General features: G+C 37.0%; 1 protein-coding gene across 4 annotated transcripts in view; it reads left to right on the forward strand.

Annotated features, from left to right (window-relative positions):
- LOC116647850 (BEN domain-containing protein 5) overlaps nucleotides 1-15770 on the forward strand; it is a 1423949-nt gene that overhangs the window by 1111245 nt on the left and 296934 nt on the right. The window lies entirely within an intron of this gene.

A 15770-nucleotide genomic window follows, 5' to 3' on the forward strand; every position in this document is an offset into this window, starting at 1 on the left:
ATAACTCTTGTCTCTTGCTTTAGGGGAAAGTCAAGTTCCCCAACAAAGCTGTGGCCCTGGGATTAAAAGGTCCTTTCTTCCCCCTATGCCTGGCATCTAGCCTAGAGAGTGGTTGAGTAGTTTAATCCTGCCAGAGAGGTATTTTATTTTGGTTTGGGAACTTGAGGCAAAACTGGCCAACAAGAGATGTTATTCTCTTTTGGGATCCAAGAGGATGATGATGCTAGCAGGGTTAGTGAGCATTCAAGAATGGGGGTGGTGGGTCATCTTCATCTGTTCAAAATATTTAACAGCCCTGGTGACCCTCTGCTGTGTTAGGCATTAACACTTTGGTTACTGGACTGTGGGGAGATGGGATCCTGGGGGAGGGGTACATGTGGCAGACTGGTCACATGGCAGGTTGGGGGCTCTAGGAGTGGCTAATTACTGATAAATATGGAGGCCATTTCAATGTGTTGGTGTCCAGTATGGCCATACCATGTTATCTCTGCCTTTTACCAAGCTTGCCGTGCTGTATCTTGTTGCCACTTACAAAGAGGTTGAGAAATTGCCTTCTGCAGGCACTCTCTCAGCACAAACACTAGTTTATCTGGTCTCAGTCACTGAGGTATAAGGCAGTGACTACAAATGTAAGTTGGATCTACCCAGTTCAGGTGACCTTACTGTATTTCCACCTGATAGAGCTTTTTGAGCTTGGGACTTTAGAAGAACAGAGATGAAGTGGTTTGAAAAATGTTTCATCTGTTCTATAGATGAGCTATGTTTAATATATATATATATATATATATATATATATATATGATTAGCATATGTAGAAATTACAAATCATGGGCTAACATAACTGGAGTGGCGCACTCGTTTGACCTACCAATCCCTCCCCACTAAGGTGTTGGTGAAGGATTATCTTTGTCCTGTCCTATTTGGTTTCTATCCTTTGTAATTGTGTACTATTCTACTCTACCTATGCTAACCCAGATTGCCTGCTTCCACATTCCAGTCTCATCTGGTCACACCCTGATATGATGCTGATGTATGAATTGGAGGGGGTTCTTGATATGTCTTCAAACCCTGTTTACTGCACTTCTTTTGTACTAGCTCTTTCTGTTCCTAATTGCTGCTGCATAAATTCAAGCAGAGTAATTGTGACTCTAAGTGTACTCCTTTTGAAGAGCTGTAGAACTGCAAAATGCTTAGCACTGCCAGATTTTGGAATGGTTTATAATTTTGCCCACTTTTAGATGTGAAAAAAATACCTCCTGGGTCAAAGCTTCCCAAACGGTATGTTGTGGCGCACTGGTGTACTGCAGGTAGGCTGCCTTTGTGTGATATTATGAGAGATGCACTTGTGAGATATTGATCCACTTACCTCTCAGGGACACAGGTAGGACCTGGACAGCTGGAGCCCCCAAGGTGGTAGCCTCATTCCGGTGTGCCAGACAAATATCCATTTGTGCCATGCATTACCATGTGCCGTGTATTACCATTTGTACCATCTACACCAGAGAGTCCCCCTATTTAAAAAATTTATAAATCTAGTTGAGACGTTTCATACTCTTACCTGATTGCAACTTTCTCCCTTCACCCTATAAATAACCACTATAATAAATTCAATGTTTTTTTCCATATCTATATATACAAAAATATAATAGGTATAACTGGTATTCTTTTACAAATTACTCTAAATGATGTCACACTGTAAATGGCATTCCATGACTTTCCCCCTAATCATTACTATATTGTAGAGATTGATTCAGGTAGATTCATGTACCTCTGGTTTATTCATTTTAACTGATATATAGTATTTCACATATGATTATATCACAATTTATTTATCCACCTTATTGATCATAATTTAGGCCTATTTCCAGGTTTTTTTTACAATTTTTTACAATTGCAAGTGGTACTACAAAGAGCATTTCTGTGCCTGTCTCCTTGTGTATAAGGGCATATAATTAGGAGAGGAATTATTGATTATGTGCATCTTCAAATTTACTATGTAATGGCCAATTATTTTCTAAGGTAGTTGAACAAATGTATACTTCCAGCAGCAAAGTATAAGGGTTTCCACTTCCTTGAATCCTCAATACTTGGAATTGTCAGGCTTACACAATTTGTCATCATGATAAATGTGAAATGATATCCCATTGTTCTTATAATATTTGTTTCCCTGATTACTGATGGAGTTGAGTATATTTTCATATGTTTATTGACCACTTCGGTTTCTTCTTTGGTGAATTGACTTTTCATATCCTTCTTCCATTTTCCATTGGGTTGTCCTTTCTTTTTATTGATTTATAGTTCTTTATTATCCTGAATATCAATACTTTGTCCCTTATATGCATTGCAAATACCTTCTTCCAGACTGTGGCTTGTGTGGGTGTTTTTCTTTTTTAATTAATAATGTACTTTTACGTGGAAGATTTTAAAAACTTTAATGGGGTTAAATTAATCGATCTCTTGCTTTTTGAGCTTTGCTTTTGTAACTTATTTAAGAGAGCTTTCCCTACCTGGATATCATATTCTTCTGTACTTATTTCTAAGTTTTGTGTCATACTTGGGGTCTTTATCTCATTTAGTACTGATCTTTGTGCATAATATGACTTAGAGATTTAATTTTTTGTTTACATATGGATAACCCATTGTCTCAGCACCATACAACAACTAGTACATCCTTTCTCCCACTTATTGGCAATTACATGTCTGTCATATAGCAATTTTCCTATATACAGAATCTGTTTCTGAGCTCTCTGTATTATTCCGTTGGTCTACCATACTTGCTCGGCATTCACTCCATACTGTCTTATTTATAATAAATCTTAATTTTAATATTATCTTTATAATTACTAGGGAGATATCCTTCTCCCTTTCCCTTTTGTGGTAATCTTTTGGAAACACTGTCACCTGTTGTTGTTTTTTTAATAAAATCTAATAATTCATGTATTGTAACAGGTGAATCTAATCTATATTTATTATAATTACTGGTATATTTGGATAAATACCTACCACCATATTTGTGCTCTATCATTCATCTTCTTTTTTTTTTTCTCTTGTCCTGCCTTTTTTGGCCTTATGTTTTATGTATTACCTGCCTTCCTCTGGCTCCATCTACAGATTTGGATGCTATTGATTTTATTTCTAACCTAAACTGGTTACCCTTTGGATATACATTTGATGATATATTTTCTTACAAAATCTACAGCATTTGACAAAATTAGCCTTCTTAATAAGTGGAATAAAAGATGGACTAGTTGAGGCACCTGGCTGGCTCAGTCAGTAGAGCATGTGACTCTTGATGTTGGGGTCATGAGTTCGAGCCCCACATTGGGAGTAGAGATTACTCAAATAAATAAATAAACTGTAAAAAAAAAAAAAAGATAGACTAGTTGTGGTATGGTGCTGAGACAATGGGTTATTCATATGTAAACATGTTTTAACCACCTTTTGAACACTGCCCTGTCACCACCTAGTTATTATTATTTAGACTTTTAAGTTAAACTGTTGCAAAAAAAGAAAAACAATGAATTAGTAATAGCACTGAGCTAATTTACTTTTCCTACACAGTATATGACATTTTGTGTTCTCCTGCTTCTTATATCCCAAGATTTCCTGTGTTACCTTACTTTTTTTTAAGATTTTATTTATTTATTCATGAGAGACAGAGAGAGAGAGAGAGACAGAGGCAGAGGGAGAAGCAGTCTCCCCACGGAGCAGGGAGCCCCATGCAGGACTCCATTCCAGGACCCTGGGATCATGACCTGAGCTGAAGGCAGATGCTTAACCGACTGAGCCACCCAGGCGTCCTTCCTGTGTTACCTTATTAAAGTGAATCCTTTAATAGCTATTTTAGTGAGAGTCCTTGGGCAATCCTCTTAATCTATACATGTCCTTATTTTGACTTTCTCTGGAATAATAGTTTGGCTAGGTATAAATTTTAGTTTGAGGAAGATGTTCCTTTGTACTTTGAAGATTTTTAAAAATTGTTTTCTGACATACATAGTTGCTGATGAGAAGTCTTCCATTATTTGTTTTTGATAACTTACCTTTTTTTTGATAGGTTTCAAGATTGTTTTTTAATCTTAACATTCGGTATTTTTCACTTTGATGTATGTAGGTGTGAATTTATTTCTATTTACCCTGCCTGGTACTCTGAGTATACTTCTACCTGAGAATCTATGTCTTTCTTTAATTCTGAGAAATTATTGGCAAATTTTCTCTTCAAATATTGCTTTTCCCTTATTCCTCGGGCTTTCTTCTTCAAGAATTTCTATTAGGTGACTGTTGGATTCTCTCAAGTGGCCCTCCATGGCTATTAACTGATTTTTCATAACTTTTTATAATTTTGCCTTACTGCACTGATTCTGAGGTCCCTACAAGTAACTTGCATTTATAAATTCACTTTTCGACCATGTCTAGTCTAAACTTTTTTCCCTGTCTTTTTCAATATTTCAATGACTACATATTTTTAATTTCCAAGATTTCTAATTTTGTTCATATCCACCTGTTCTTATTTTATTTCTGCCTATTCTGTTTCATAATTTCTTATTCTGTTTTAATGCCTTCATTTGTTTCTCTGAACATCCTCAATATGCTTATTTTAAAACCTCTGACTGTTCTATAAAATAAGTTTCATCTGGAGAGAATTCAAGTTATAATTGTTAATTTTGTTTAGTATCATTTTTAGCATTTAATTTCTTCATGCATTTTGAAATTTTAATTTGTAAGATCACTGAGGAGGAGGTTTTCTGGTTTTCTCTTTTCTCATCTCCGACCCTCCCCCCCACCCCCCCCAAATCCCTGCTGCGCTCACATCTCCCTGTGTGGTGGTTTTTGTTGTTAAATCTACCCACATCTTCAGTATTGGACCTGGTAAAAAATGGAGATATATTGGATCCAGTGACAAAATGTCAGCAGGATAGTTTGGCATTGCTTCTGTTTTCTCTGTCTATATTCCTCACCTCTCAAGGCCTACAATGCACAGGGGCCATCTGCCAGCAAGTTGTGCAGCAGCCGCTTTTTCTTCCCTAGGCTCCTTTCAAGCCTTGAGAGCCCCACGCTAGGACTCTAAGCAGAAGATCTTGTTTCTGATCCTCCTGTTCCAGAGTACTTTTAGTCTCTGTTATCTCATAGGAGGCAAACCTCAGCTGCTACTTCCTGCTTCTATGTTCAGACCTCAGCAAGCAAGTAGCCTTAGGAAAACTTACCTTTCACATTTCTGTACATTTCAGCTCTGTGGAGATATCCCTCTCACAACAGAGCCCAAATATATATTTTCATTTCTTTGCTCATATGTTATCAAATATTACTATTTGATGAAAATGAACAGGCTTATTGAAGCATGAACTTATTTAGCCATTTGACCCAAAACCCAACTATAGTTTCTTCTTTACTTTTTAGAAAGTTTATTCTATAACCTCTTCAGTAAAAGGGAGACAGCACGAAGAAACATTTTTCACCTATACAAGTAAAACCCCTAATACCAGACTGAGAAGAGAGATTGTTATTTTTGCACATGTATATACAAATATATATGTAATTTAAAAAATAAAATTTAGATGATACTATGTAAACTGTTTCATTTGAATGTAGTATTAACATTTCTCAATGTTATTATTCTTTAAGAAGAAATTTCATATAGTTGAAAAGCATTCTATTATAACTCTACTGTTGTATATTAAATTGTACCCAATTATTTAATTATAAATAACACCACAGTGAACATTCTTGTATAAAGATCTTTGTATGCATCTCTAATTATTTCTTTAGGAAAAATACCTAGAATGAGAATTACTGAGGAAAGGTGTACATAGTTCAATAGTCATGACAAGCTGCATTACACTGAAGTAACAATGACATCAAAATTGCAGCAGCTTAAAAAACAAAGGCTTATTTCTCACTTTTGGTATATGTCCCTCATGGATTGGCATCAGCTCTGCTTCACATCATCTTTACTCTAGCACCCAGACCAAGCATTCTCTGTTTGGAACATAGCTGGGTGTTTTAATTTGGGTTCCCTAAGAAGAAGACCTTGAGACAAAGATTTCAGTGCAAGATATTTATTTGGGAGATAATCCCAGAGACCTTGGAAGGAAAGCAAGGAAACAATACAGGAAAAGAAGAAAGCCAAGAAAGGTTCATTATCAAGCAAGCTACCACTAAAGGCAACTGGAACATAATCAAACTGGGGAACCCTGGAAGTCAGTGTGGAAAATAAGCCTCAGAGATATTCCTCCAAAGGACAAAGGAGTGAGAGTGAGAATGGGTGTGTTAATTCCCTGACACTTCCAATCTGCTCCGAGTATGGACATAGCAGATTCCAACGGCCAAAGAAAGCTCTCAGGATAGAGTTGCAGGTGTTGGCAATTGGACATTATTCAACATGTTCACAAAGAAGTGCCAGGAGAATATGTGAGATTGCAGCACCTGCCATATGGGTCACCATGGCAGAGGGAAAGGGAGAGATGGTGAACCATGTACTTTCTCTTAAAAAAATTTGGAAGGGGTCACTTCTGCCCGCATTTCCTTGGTCAAAGCAAGTCACATGACCACTCCTAAATTCAAAAGGGTTCCACAGGGATGGGGGGACTACAGTGAGGAGAACTAGAAAAATTGGCAATGATTCCTTAATCATACTTCCAGAAAGATTTTCATATTCCCATCAAAACGCTAAAAGTGCACGCCATACCTTTTTTAAAAAACATAATGTTTTTATTGAGATTTAATTCACATGCCATCAAATCCATTTTTAAATGCATCATTTAGTAGTTTTCAGTATATTCACAGAGTTGTATAACCATCATCAATAATTCAAGAACATTATCACCACCCCAAAAAGAAACTCTGTTAATAGTCCCTCCCTATTTCTGCCTTCCCCCATGCTCTGGAAACCACTAATCTACTGTCTTTCTGAATTTGCCTATTCTGGACATTTCATATAAATGGAATTGTACAATATGTGACCTTTCTTGACTGGATTTTTCCACTTAGCATAATAATTTCAGGTTCATCCATATTGTAGCATGTGTCAGTACTTCATTCTTTTTTATTGCTTAATAGTATTTCATTATATGGATATACCACAATTTGTTTATCTATTCATCTATTGATGGATATTTCATTTGTTTCCATTTTTTGTCTATTATGAATAATACTGCTATGAGCATTTGTGTATAAGTCTTTATGTAGACATATGTTTTTAGTTCTCTTGGATATAAACCTTAGGAATAGAATTGTTGGGTCATATGGTAAGTGTTAGGATATACATTTTGAGGAACTGCCAAACTGTTTTCAAAAATAGCTGTACCATTTTCCATTCTTATCAGCAATGTAGGACACATCCAATTTCTCCACATCCTCTCTGACACTTATTATCTGTCTCTTGATTATAGTCATCCTAGTGGGGGTGAAGTGGTATCTCATTGTAGTTTTGATTTCCATGTCCCTAATGGCTAATGATGTTGAGTATATTTTCATGTGCTTTTTGGCCATTTATATATCTCCTTTGGAGAAATGTTTAGTCAAATTATTTTTCCTCACTCATTTTAATTACGTTATATTTGTCTTTTTATTATTGAATTGTAAGAGTTTTAAAATTTATATTCTGAATACAAGGTCTTTTATCAGATATATGATTTGCAAATATTTTTTACTATTCCATGGGTTGTCTTTTCACCTACCAGATGTTCTTTTGAGCAAAAAAAAGTTTTTAATTGTGATGAAGTTCAATTTACCTATTTTTTTCCTTTTTGTTACTTATACTTTTGGTATGTCTTAGAAAACATTACCTAACCCAAAGTCACAAAGATGTACTCTTGTGAGTTAATTTTTTTATATGATGTGAGGTAGGATTCCAGCTTACCTCTTATGAATGTGTTCAGTTTTCCCAGCACCATTTGTTGAAAAGACTGTTTTTCCCCTGTTGAATTATCTTGGTGCTCTTGTCAAATTGTACTCTTTGATGGAATAGACTAAAAGGACAGCATTTAGGAAGTATCTAAATAGTGGCGCTCAATGCCAGAGCTGTGTTAAGTGCTTTACGTATATTTTTCCCATAATTTTCCCCACTATCCCATGAGACAGGTATCACCATTTCTCTTTCACAGATGAAAAATGAAGGTGCTGCCTCATTATTTGAATTGCCCAGTTGAACACAGTTAACAAGTGATAGAGTCAGTATTCAAATCCAGATCTGTCTGATTCTAAATCCTTTGCCTTTTCTGCTACTGCTACATATAAATATTACTTCACTTGTGATACTGGCCCATGGAGTCTTCTTTCCCAGACAGGATTCAGATTGACCCACTTAACTGGGGATAAGGAAAGTCTGGATTGTCAGCGATGTCACAGTCATTGGGGCTTTCCCACTAACTAGGCTGTGTCTTGAAGAGACAATTGATTTCCTAACATAGAAACCTCCAGAAAAAAATCACTGCTAGATTTGTTTCTGATTTGAAATATCCTAAGTTTGGTTTGGGTTTGGGGGGGCTTTGGGGGGTTGGTTTTTTTGTTTTGTTTTGTTTTTTATCCCCTCTTAACCTTGTTAAAGCAATATCAATGCTGAATGGTGATAGACTGGGGATGCTGACCATTACATGACCACTTTGAAATTGGTCTCCAATTAAAGTCCCACATGATGTAAACTCAACCCCTCTGGAAAATAAAGGAACAAGAGAGGCCAAACTAGCCATTGTTATGTGCCTCTGGCCATTTTTAGAGCCAACAGGAGGCCTGTGGAACCAGTCCAGAGTGGCCAGGACCAGGAGTGAAGCCAAGCCAGATGACTCCTGGCCTCACTGCCAGAAGGTTAGCAACACAGTGGATATGCATAGAGTGGATGGTTCAAAAAATGCATACACATCATTAAAACAACTTTAAAGAGATTTTTAAAGAAGAAAAATAAATTAATCCTAGTCCTACAGCCTTAGCACAATACAAAACCTAATTCTATTTATACATTTTCCCTTTCAGTTCTTGTCTATATGCAGAAACATATTTACATAATTGCAATCACAGTAAGTTTTTATATACATCTTTTTTCACTTAACATTATTTCATAAACAATCTTCATGTTGCTATGTAGTTTACATACTTACCATCTTTTTATAATAACTTTCTCTATTAAAAAATTGCACATGCCCATGGTGCAAATTTTGAAAAACACAGAGAAGTTATAAAGATGAAAATATCAGTTATCTCCCGGAGGCAATCACTGTTTAATATTTTAACACATTTACTTCTTTGCCTTTTTTTCTATGCATGTATAATTTTGTTTTACATAGTTGAGATCATGTAGAATATAAAATTTTATCCTGATTTTGTACTTAATATTACAAGAAAAATATTTCCCCATGCCAATAATGTTGTATATTTAACTTAAATTCTAGTTTCTCGATGTTATGAATAATTTATAAACCTTTGTATATATATTTTTCTCTACATTTTAGGTTATTGTCTTAAGATATATTACTAGGGATTGCATTACTACATCCATGAGCATTTTGTGAGCATTTTAAAGACATACTTATTTTTAAAAGCTCTAGCATCTTCCATCTTTTACATATAGTCTGGTTTATAAAAATCCACATCCTATTGTTGTGCATTCGGGTTATTTCCAGATGTTTTCTCTTATAAATAACTCTACCATAAAACTATTTGTGAAAAACCTTTTTACTTCTTTTATGTAAGTTTTATATCTGGACGTTTTAGAAGTAGAATTTATGGGCCAGAGAGCACTAATATGTTTAAGGAATTATTGTGCCTTGTTACCAGCTCATTTTCCAGAAAGTTTTATCAATTTACATTCCTAACTCCATTCCCCAACCTCCATCTCTCATGTCAACAAGGAAAAACAACAGCATTGGGTGCCACTCAGAAGATTTATTAAATTAAGTAAAATAATTTTAGAAGCATATAAAGAGACATATAAAGGCAAGGAGAAACATGTTTTGTTTATTCTCATGGTCCCTGAGAGACAAACTGAGTGGTATGTTCCTAGGATCTTTGTCCTGGGAAATCTATTACAGATACCATACCCCAGGACTCAGGTGAGAAGGTTGATGGGAAGGGATCAAGGATCCCATTTTGGAACATCCAAATGGGTGGGCTGAGCTCTGGGGAGGGGAATTGGAGGTGTGAGGGAGGTCAGATCAGGAAAGAGCTGGTAAGACCTTACCATCAGACTGAATACAGGCCCTAGGCCTAGACAAATTAATTCAAGGCATGCACGGTAAAATTAAGGCACAGGAACTATGTAAGTAGGAGTCTTTAATCACAACCTAAATTAGTTTAAGTGAAAAATAGGCAATTAATTGGTTCATGTGAATAGATAATCCAGAAATACGTCAGCCTTTCTGTGCATCTTGATATAGGGCTCATAGGACCCAGTCTGTTTTTGTCCTTCTCTTAACTCCACTTGCTTGGTTGACTCCTTTCCCAGGCCACATGTGGTCTCGAGATGGCTGTAGAAGCTGCAAAATTTACATTCTCCCCAATTCTAGTCTAATTGGAAAAATCAAGAGACTCTCACCCAGGAGTCCCAGCAGAATCTCTACTGCTTCTCATTTTGTGATTATGTCATTATGAGCTGACTTTGAACAAGTACCTGTGTCCAGGGAAATCCACTGTGCTGATTGGCTGAGAGTTGAGTTATTAGCATCATCCATGAAATTGGGAGATAAATTGGGCCCTGGCATTAACTAATGGCCCAAGATCACATGAATTTTTGCAATGACTATCTCTGTGGCTACATTAAACCAAATATATGAATTATGAGGTCTGAGAGCAGAGCAAGCATTGATCTGTTCTGCAGCAGACCTTCTATTGAAAGAGCTAGGCCCAGCTGAGGCTCTATGGCTAGAATCTCTGCACTGGGACAGGGTTCATTACATTGGACATTTTGATAATATTAATTCTCTCAATACATGAACACAGGATCTTTCCATTTTTTGTGTGTCTTTTACAATTTCTTTTTTTTAAGATTTTATTTATTTATGAGAAAGAGAGTGGAAAGAGAATGAGGGGGGAGAGGGGCAGAGGGAGAAGCAGACTGCCTGCTGGGCAGGGAGCCCAACAAGGGGCTAATCCCAGGACCCTGGGATCATGATCTGAGCCGAAGGCAGACACTTAACCGCCAAGCCACCCAGGTACCCTTCTTTTATAATTTCTTTCATCATTGTCTTAAAGGTTACAGTGTACAGATCTTTCACCTTAGATAAATTTATTCCTAAGTATTTTATTGGCTTTGATGTTATTATAAATAGGATTGTTTTCTTTATTTCTCTTTAAGATAGTTTGTTGTTGGTGTATAGAAATGCAACTGATTTGTGTGTGTCGATTTTGTATCCTGTGACTTTACTGAATTTGTTTTTTAGTTCTAACAGTGTTATGGTGGAGCCTGTAGGGTTTTCTTTATATAAGATCATGTTATCTGCAAACAGAAACAGTTTTATTTCTTCCTTTCCAACTCAGATCCCTTTTATGTGTTTTCTATTATTAACTGCTCTGACTAGGACTTCCAATACTATATTGAGTATGTGTGGTGAGGGTGGACACCCTTGTCTTTTTCCTGATATTAGAGAAAAAGCTATCAACATTTCACTGTTGAATATGATGTTAGCTGTGGGTTTGTCATATATGGCTTTATTATGTTGAGGTATATATTTTTTAAAAATTTATTTATTTATTTATTTATTTATTTATTTATTTATTTGACAGAGAGAGCACATGGGAGGGGGGTGGGGGGAGGACAAAGGAGGGAATCAGACTCCCCACTAGTGCACACCCTGATGTGGGGCTCGATCTCACAACCCTGAGATCATGACCTGAGCCGAATGCTTAAGCAACAGAGCCACCTAGGTGCCCCGAGGTATATTCTTTATATACCCAATTTTTTTAGAGTTTTTGTCATGGGAGGATGTTGAATTGTGTTAAATGTTTTTTTCTGCATGTATTGAAAGGATCATATGGTTTCATCCTTCTTTCTATTAATGAGGAATATTATGTTTTTGATCTGCATATGTTGAACCATCCTTGCATCCCAGAGATAAATCCCACTTGATCATGGTGTATGATCCTTTTAATGTGCTGTTGAATTCCATTTGCTGGTATTTTGTTTAGAACTTTTACATTTTTATTCATTAGGGATATTGGCCTGTAGTTCTCTTTTCTTGTAGTCTCCTTCTCTGGCTTTGGTATCAGGTTAATGTTGGCCTTGTAAAATGAATTTGGGAATGTTCCCTTCTCTTCAATTTTTTGCAAGAGTTTGAGGTGGATTGGCATTTATTCTTCTTTAAATATTTGTAGAATTCACCAGTGAAACCATCTGGTCATGGCTTCTCTTCATTGGGAGGTTTTTGATTACTGCTTCAATCTTCTTAGTCATTATCGGTCTGTTCAGACTTTTTGTTTCTTTCTGACTCATTCCTGGTAGATTGTGTATTTCTAGGAATTTATCAATTTCTTGTAGGTTATCCAATTTATTGGCATTTGATTGTTCATTGTAAGAACTCTCTTAATCTGACAGAAATTAACACAAAAGCAGGTATATGCTCTGTGCACTTTTTATTCATTTATTTTCCTCCTTATTTATTGTACACATGCAGAACAGCAGGGTATAAGTGAAAGAGCAAGGGATTTCATATTACATACATACATTATGTGTTCAAATCCTACCTTTTCCACTTAAAGTTGACCTTAGGAAACTCTATTAGCTTTTTTGTGCCTTACTTCTATTTTACCATCTATAAAAGAGCAGGATGATAACAATACTTATTAGAATTTTGTAGAAGATTAGATGTGATATATATATAAAGTGGCTAGCATAATAAAGTGTATGGCCCATAGTAGATTTTAAATACATAGTTGTTACCATGATTGAATTGCTTTGTGACAAATTGCCCAAACCTTAGCAATTTCAAATGACAATAAATGTTTATAATCTCACAATTTGTGTGGGTCTGGAATCTACTAGCAGCTTAGCTGGATCGTTTTGGCTCAGGGTCTCTCATGAAGTTTCAGTTAAGATGTCAGCCAAGGCTGTGGTTATCTGAAGACTGGAGGGTCATGTTTCAAGAATGGCAAGTTGATGCTGCCTTTTGATGGAAGGCCTCAGTTCCTTGCCACACAAACTTCTTTATAGGGCTGCTTTATAGGACTCCTCACAACGTGGCAGCTGACTTTCTTCAGAGTGACTAATCCAAGAGAGAACAAGGTAGAAGCTGCAATGTCTCTTATGATATAGGCTAGGAAGCCATGCCCTGTCATTCTATAATATCCTATTAGTTACACAAGTTAGCCTATTTGCTGTGAGAGGCAACTATACAAGGACATGAATGCCAGGAAGTGAGCATCATTCAGGGGCCATCTTGGAGGCTGGCTACCAAAATCCTGCTGCTGCTGCTGCTGATGATGATGACGATTATCAGTATTATACTTTCATTCCTTTCAGACCCATTTATCTGTTATGATTCCTTCAAAGATTTTTCCCTTATTCCCAAGATATGTGAGTATTAGCCTGGTTTTTTTGAGATTGGCAGAGGTTTCTAAGAAAAATACTGCGACTTCTCTAGCTACTATTTCTTCCATAAATAAATAGCCTCATTTGTCCATCTGTGTCTTTCTATCCTAATATAGGCCTAAACTATAAGAACCTTTGCATTGGTCATGAAAGTGAGAAGTATTTTTGACTCAGTGGATTAAGATAAGTAAGATCTCTCATTTAGGAAAAGAAGGTTGTGTGCCCCAATATCCAGTTTCCAGTTTATAACAGCCCTTTGCACTCAGATAAATGGGTATTGGGCTGCTACTGAGTTGAGGCAAGGTGTGATCCAAGTACATGTACTTAAAATTCCCAGAGACTAAGGACACAATGGCAGGTCATAGAGGGTGGTACACACCTTTCATGCTCTGGTCTAAATCATCATCAAAGAGAGTGATGAGGATAGGCTCAAGGAATGTGGGAGTTTGCTCTTAGAAAGATTTACTGACCTGCCATTACCAGTGCCTAATCAGCACTATAGAGACAGAAAAATAACAAGTCTCTATGACCAAAAAAAGAGAGAAGAAAAGAAAAAGAAAGAAAGAAATTCTAGGTAGCAGACAGCAGAAATTTTGAGATTAGCTAGACCAGGTTTCAAATCTCAGCTCTACCATTTACTCTTTATATGATTTTGGACAAAATAGAATCTCTGAGCTTCAAGTCTCCAATTCCTAAAATGGGACTAGTAATAATGACCCTATGGGGTTGTTGTGAATATTAGATGAGATGTATCTAGCATATATCAGAACCGTGGAAAAGCTCGTGTTATTATGGGAAGTCCTTCTTTGAGGCTGGTCACCACAGATAGCTGTTATTTTTTCTCACTAACCTACCTCCAGCCTACTAGGTCATTCTCTAAAATGGCAGTAGGATCTGCATTTGGCACTTGCAGTGCTATTTCCTCCCCTCCAGATGATGGCTGACTCATTATCATATAAACCTGATAAACTTCTCTCTAGAAACTGAAAAAATAAGGGGGATCAGCCCAGCTGAGTTCCGTTCTTGGATGGGTGGCCGAATGTCCTCCAGAAGGTTTTTGGTTTTTTGTTTTTCTGGTAAAGATTATTCAGAAGCCTGGTTTGTTGAAGAAGAGTTTTTAATCAGAACGGTGAAAGGAGAATTGGTTTTTAGCTGTTTTTAGGGGAAACAAAACTTGCTTTTTCCATATCAAGTGTCATTAAATTAGTTTGTGAAGTGAGCTCAGATCCAGCCTTAGGTGGTGCTTTGGGAAGCATTTCATATCACTTTACTGTACTATCTTGGAGACCTGGGTCTGGTGACAACTCCCTCCCATGCGCTGGCCTCTGTCCACATCTTGTTCCCTAGAGTTAACCAACAGTGGCTCTCTCAAACACATGTCCCTATTATTCCCACCAAGTCCTCTGCCCTGATTCTCTCTCTGCTTTTCTACTGTAAACCTCTGTATGCTTCTTTCCTTCCTCCCTGAAGTTTCAGAGGAGGGACCACCTAACCATCTTCTCTTCCCTAGAGGGGATAACAGTAGCAACCATAGGGACGACCACCACAACTGGTTTTGATACAACATGTTACAGTGTCAAAGTGATTTTGCATCCAATACTTTGTTTAAGCAACAAAACAACCTTAAGAGGTAGGTATCTTTATCTTAGAGAAATGATAGAATTTACCTAAATTCACAAAAACTTGTAGTTTTAAAAGTCAGAGCTTGAACCAAGGTTTTCTGACTCAACATCCAGTGGACTTCTAACTTCTCAGCTGCCTTCCTAATCACAGGGGCTGATTCATCCAGAGTTTACAGAGATAGTAAAAGAAAACTGAATGAGAGAAGGAGTATTAGGATAAGAAACAGTCATAGGGCCTGAAACAAAGGTCTGGATGTGGGAAACTAAGCAGAAAGATCTGAACAAAAGCAGACATGAAACCCCACCTGCCATGGGTAACAACCTAATTTATTAATCCAACATGTCTTATATCCACTGTCTCTGCCCTTACCTGACCATGAATCCAGAATAATCCTGGGATCTGGCAGGTGGCAAGGGGGGCTCAGTGGCCTCAGTGGAAGGGATGGGCATCTGGAGTGTCTTGGTCCTGGAACCAAGTAGGTCATCACTGCCTGTTCAGCTTCAAAATCCAACAGTAGGTTTCTCTGTAAAATCCTTCATTTGTTCTCAAATATGGTCCCTGAATCACTTGTTAACAAAGTTATCCACTGTCTTATTTGATGTTTTAGCTGGTTAGCCCACTGAACTCTAGACGAGGG

Source organism: Phoca vitulina, unplaced genomic scaffold (genome assembly GCF_004348235.1).
Source record: "Phoca vitulina isolate PV1807 unplaced genomic scaffold, GSC_HSeal_1.0 scaffold2, whole genome shotgun sequence".
Classification (NCBI taxonomy): Eukaryota; Metazoa; Chordata; class Mammalia; order Carnivora; family Phocidae; genus Phoca; species Phoca vitulina.